We start from the raw sequence: 5136 nt of genomic DNA on the forward strand, positions 1-5136 counted from the left end.
GGGAAAAGAATGAGCTTTCGCCTACGATAAATTAAGAGCTGCCTGTGACCTTCTTTAGGGTCAAGTGTTTCTCTTCTGTTTGTTCGTACTGATTTTACGGGCAGGTTGGAAATAGCCTTTTATTTTTACACGCGTAATTGTAATTTGTAGTACTACGTGGTGTCAGGAGAGTGAATTTTGGAGCACCCAGGTACTACTAGAAACGTAATGAACGAGACACGATGGAAACTGATACTTCAACTTGATTTTTACTTGATTTTTTTTTCATTAGAGTGTTGACGGCATGTTGTCCTGTGGCTCCATCCACATTCTGTTCAGCGGAGTCTTCAATCTAGGACTTTGAAGGAAAAAAGTTGGTCCTTCCAAAACAGGGCTAGTCATTCATAGGATCGAGGCATAGACTTGGCGAGCCGCTTAAGTACGTGATCGGAATTAAAGCCAAATGCCGCTTCGCGTTGCTGCTGTTGGTCTTCGCTTTCATTAGTTTTCCCGCTGCTCCGTCATGGTTGGGAGCTCTGAATCATCCTTTTTTTCGCTCCCTAACGCATTTTTCTCCCCAAGGAGAGGCTACGTTTAAAAGCTACTTAGTTTCCTCACAAACGCATTGGTCAGTAAAATGGAGTTAGGATGCTTGGAACCACAAAAATGACACCAGTCTTACAGATCTGGACTATTTCTGAACACGTGTTCATCGCGTGCAGATGTCATCGGGATACGGATCATCTGCACTTCGTGCTCTGACGAGACGATCAGCTGAGACAGGGACGAGCTCCAAAAGGAAAGAAAGGTACAACGTCAAAGTTTTGTTTTGTTGTTGGGTTTTGTGGGTTTTTTTTGTGTTTGTGTGTTTTGGGGGTTTTTTTGTTTGTTTTTTTTTTTTTTTTGTTTGGTTGGTTGTTTGTTTTTCCTTAAGAGTGCGACGTTGACTGGTGGCAGCCTGCAGAGCTCTCTTGCTGCCTGACCTCTCTTTTCCTTCTCTGTCACTCCTCTTTCTAGGCAAGTGAGTTCTTGCGAAACTAAAGCTGCCAATGAGCCAAAAAAAAGGCACGGTTGTCTAAAACATGCAGAAGCTCTAGTGGCCTGTCTCAACAACCGCACCAAAGACGATGCCAAATACTTTCTCCTCCACTCAGTTGTAGCCTTCACAGAAGAGGAAGCTTTGTGCTCAACGTTGTTTGTTTTTTTTTTTTCCTTTCCTCTCAGCAGAACGTCAACTGCCGTGAAAGTACGAGACAGGTGGAAAGGATCCCTAGTGGTCTGCAAGTACAAGGTAGGCCTGTGACATGTGTCTGCGTTTTTCCTAAGGTGCTCGTAGCACGGACTTTACAGTTAACACGAGGAACGTGGCAGCTCTCCTTCTATGTGATTTTTTAACGTGAAATATTTTAACGCAAATACTAAAAATAAAGGAGGTCTGTTCTGGAGCGTGGTACGCCTCTGCAAAGCTTGCTTCCCTCCGTCTGTTTTCTCTTCCTGCAAGCACGGTCTTCTGTTTCTGTGCGCTTGCTAGGAAAGGGTGCTGTGAAAATAATGTTGGACTAGAAGAGGAAAGGAACCGTTTGTAAGAGTTGGGATGTTCGGGAGAAACAGGCTTTGTTTTCACGATAAAAGCTGTATGCTTTTTCAGTCAGTCAGTTTTTAAAATGCCTTACAGGAGCACTCGAACACCTTACTGAGATGCTAACATCTGCGCTAAAAGCAATCAAGGTCAAAGAAGAGGCGTGGACAACACGGGACAAATCGGTGTCGCTTCGGTGCGCTTTCCAGGCTTTCCCGAGAAGCGGTAGCAGCCTCGTAACTAGCGACAGAGAGTCCTGATGTGGTTTTGGTGAGTTACTGCTTCTATCGCGTCCTTTTTCCTAACCTGCAGCGCGTAATTTTGACTTTGGTTGGAAAGAGATTTTCCAGAATGGAAATCTTTCTCGTTCAAAGGAGTCGCCTTTTACGAACTTCCCCTCAGAATGGATCTGCAGAGATGACGTGCTCGGCAGTAGAAGTCATCCGCAAGGAGACTTTTCGCGCTCTCTCTGGAAAAAAAAAAAAAAGGGGTAGGTCGATTTCCTTGCACAGACCCAAGCGCGGCACGTCTTCCGATAGTCGACGTACGGCTGATCTTTGGTTCTCGGGTGTAACGGTCGAGAGATCGTAAAGACGCGTTCCTCCGCACGCTCGGGTACGGCCAACAGCGTTAGCAAACCTGCCGGTCCTTTTTGGTAGCCTGATGTATTGCAGCACCGGGGATTTGATATTCCCCACCGCCTGCCCCCCCCCCACCCCTCCCCAAAAATGTAAAACCGTATGGGAGATCTCTTATCTCCCTGATTTTTCTATCGTAAACGAAACTTTAAAAAGAAAGTTAAAATTGTATAACTTCCAAACTGACTTGCGTTGTTTAAACTGCAACTGCCAAATAGCTGTAGCGTATAATTTATTAGGTGTGCTTAAGCAGTTAGGTAGTTGCTCTAAACGTTTAAAAAGAGAGGCAACTGATCGGGTTTTTTTCCCGATCTTTTGGCAGAGCGCTCTGAAGTCCTTTATTTCTGCCTCGCTTTCAGTGGCGCGTTTCCCCGGCAGTTGGGTAGCATCGGTCTCGGCGCAGCTGGCCAGGCGTCCCTCCTAGTCATGTGACGCACGCAAAACCCCTGGTCAAACGATAGCTGTGTAGTTTGGAGGTAGATAATTTAACGGTATGAATTCACAGCTACGCAATTTCAATTAACGCAAAAGGAAAATCAAATATTTTTATAGTATAAGCCTTCTCGTTGTACGTCTGTAAGCGTACGCATGCCTTTTTAGCATAAAATGAATTGCTGAGGTTTGTTCTTTCTTTTTCATTTTACTCTTCAAAGTTTTACGCTTCACTTTCAGCTTTATCGGCCAAGCGAGCGAGATGCGCAGCAGCAGCTGCAGCAGCAGCAGCAGCAGCAGCGCCAGGGCTGGAGCTGTGGCGGCGGATCCGTGAGCGTAGATGCCGATTACGGCGCGCCCTTGTCCTGCAGCCTCACGGGGTTATCTCCCGGCAGCGGTGCTGTAAGGAAGGGACGAGGCGTTTTCCGACACCAGCGAGAGCGTTTACTTCTCTGCGAAGGACGCGTTCAGAATCGCGTCAATTAGTCCTCACGCGGATTTTAAGCGTTCGGATCGCTCGAGCTTTTAAAGGCCGCGTTGTATTTCGAGCTGACCCGTTTGCCTGGCACCCTCCTTTAGCTCGACTGCTACCCTCTCCCTTGTCCTGACCGAATTCCTCTGCTGCCTTCGGTGCTGTTTTTTTTAACGTGCTGAAATATATCCGTTGGGATTTTTGTTTTTCAGATGCCGCGCTGTAAGCGTCCCGTGGTGCTCAGGAGAGACCCCCGGCCCGGGTTTGCCTGCCGGTCGTTGGGCGTGCTGAGGGTAAGGGGCCGGCTGCCAGCCTGCGGGACGGGGGCTGAGGGGGGGCTGCAAGCGTTTGGGGGGGCCGCCCCTCCTTTATCTTTCTAGCAGAGCCCCCCTTTTTGGCGGGGGTGCGTGCGTACATACGCCAACGGCATTATTAAAGTAACGAGCTGCCGGTTGGGGCCGTTTCCCTCATGTTGTGCCTTTTTGGGGGCTGAATAAAAAGGGGGGGGTTGGGGGCCTGGAGGGGCGATGATGTCATTTGGGGCACCCCAACATCACCGGCGGGCTGATGATGCCGTGGAGGAGCAGGTGAGTGGGGAATGGGGGGTCATGGGGGGTCCCCCCCCCCCCCCCCAAAAAAGGGGGTCACAGCCCAAAAGTGCCTGATAATTCCTGGGGGGGTTCAAAAATTTTTAAAAACTGTAAATCTATCTGTGACGCCTCGAAATAGAGAAAAATCTCTCCTTGTTCTATACATTGAAAAATAATATTCCTTTATATGTATACAAGGATTTCAAAATAGGAACCTATATCTGCCCTATTATCTAAAGGATTTTAGAGCATAAAAAAATTCGGAAGACGTATATAGGGTTTTAAAATACAAAAAGAACTCCCGTCTATATAAATTAAAAAAGAAAGCACTTCCAAATGCAAAAGGGATGATATATTTTATGTGTGAAGGAATTGAAAATAGAAAAAACTCTGAATAGATACCGCTGTCTACACTTACTACGTGTTACATAGAGAGCCTAAATAGGCATTATATGTAATCTAAGAGATGATCTATAAGTGCAAATAGAAATCTAAGTCTATAAAGAGATAAGTGTAAATATACGTAAGTGTAAATAGAGAAGTCTATAAAGACATTTAAGTGTCAAAATACGTAAGTCGACAGATATCTAGTCTGAGCAGGTATTATATATAATGAGTGGGAAATAGGGGGGTATAAGTGAAACATAAATACATTCACTAAATATATATAGAGAGAGGTATGTGTAAATACGTTAAGCGTAAACGTCTATGATAGATAAGGTTTTTAAAATGCAAAGAAACCCTGTTTCTAGAAAGGATTTAAAAACTCTTCACCCCCCCGAAACACCTCTCTGTTGAAGATCCGAAAGCGCTTTCAAAAGCTGCCTCTTCCCTGTTCTCTTTTTCCGTCTTTTCCCATCCTGATTGGGGGCCGGTCCCCCCAACAGGGACTTTCCCCTGCAGGGCCGTGCACACAGAGCGGGACCTGCCGCCGTGGCCTAAAAACACCACAAAACCCCTAATTCGGGGCCTGCAAGGGGTGGGGAAAAAGAAAACCCGCAATTTGGGGGGGAAAAATACCCAACTTGGAGCTCCCGGGAAAGCCAAATCCACCAGGATTTGGGCAGCCGGAAAGCAAAAAAACCCCCATTTTCATGCACAAAACGAAAAAGCAAAAATCACCAAGTTTTGTTGTGAAAAAGCGTTGAAAAACCTCCAAGTGGAATATTTTGGAAAAGGAAAAAACCCCAGCTTTGATATTATAAAAAAGCAAAAAAAACCCCGATTTGGGGAAGCTTTGGGGTGAAACACCAGCCATTTGAGGGGCCCGGACCCCTGGGGTGCTGCCTGCCCCGCCAACCTGCCCGTTGCCCCCCGCCCAAACTCTGACACCCCCCTCCCGCTCCCCCGCCCCCCACTCCCACCCCGCTCTCCCTCCTCCTGCGTTTTGGGTTTGTGCTGAGAACGGCGTCGGTGACGCGGGGCTGCGTGAGTTCCCGCTGCGCA

General features: G+C 47.1%; 1 long non-coding RNA gene across 1 annotated transcript; it reads left to right on the top strand.

Moving 5' to 3' along the window:
• On the top strand, nt 1-2334 carry LOC142082541 (uncharacterized). Its single transcript, XR_012673727.1, has 4 exons — nt 1-787; nt 1207-1270; nt 1655-1828; nt 1933-2334. It is a non-coding gene; the product is annotated as an uncharacterized LOC142082541 (long non-coding RNA).
• Nucleotides 2335-5136: the final 2802 nt, after the last annotated feature.

This window comes from Calonectris borealis, chromosome 4 (assembly GCF_964195595.1).
Source record: "Calonectris borealis chromosome 4, bCalBor7.hap1.2, whole genome shotgun sequence".
In the NCBI taxonomy this organism is placed as follows: domain Eukaryota; kingdom Metazoa; phylum Chordata; class Aves; order Procellariiformes; family Procellariidae; genus Calonectris; species Calonectris borealis.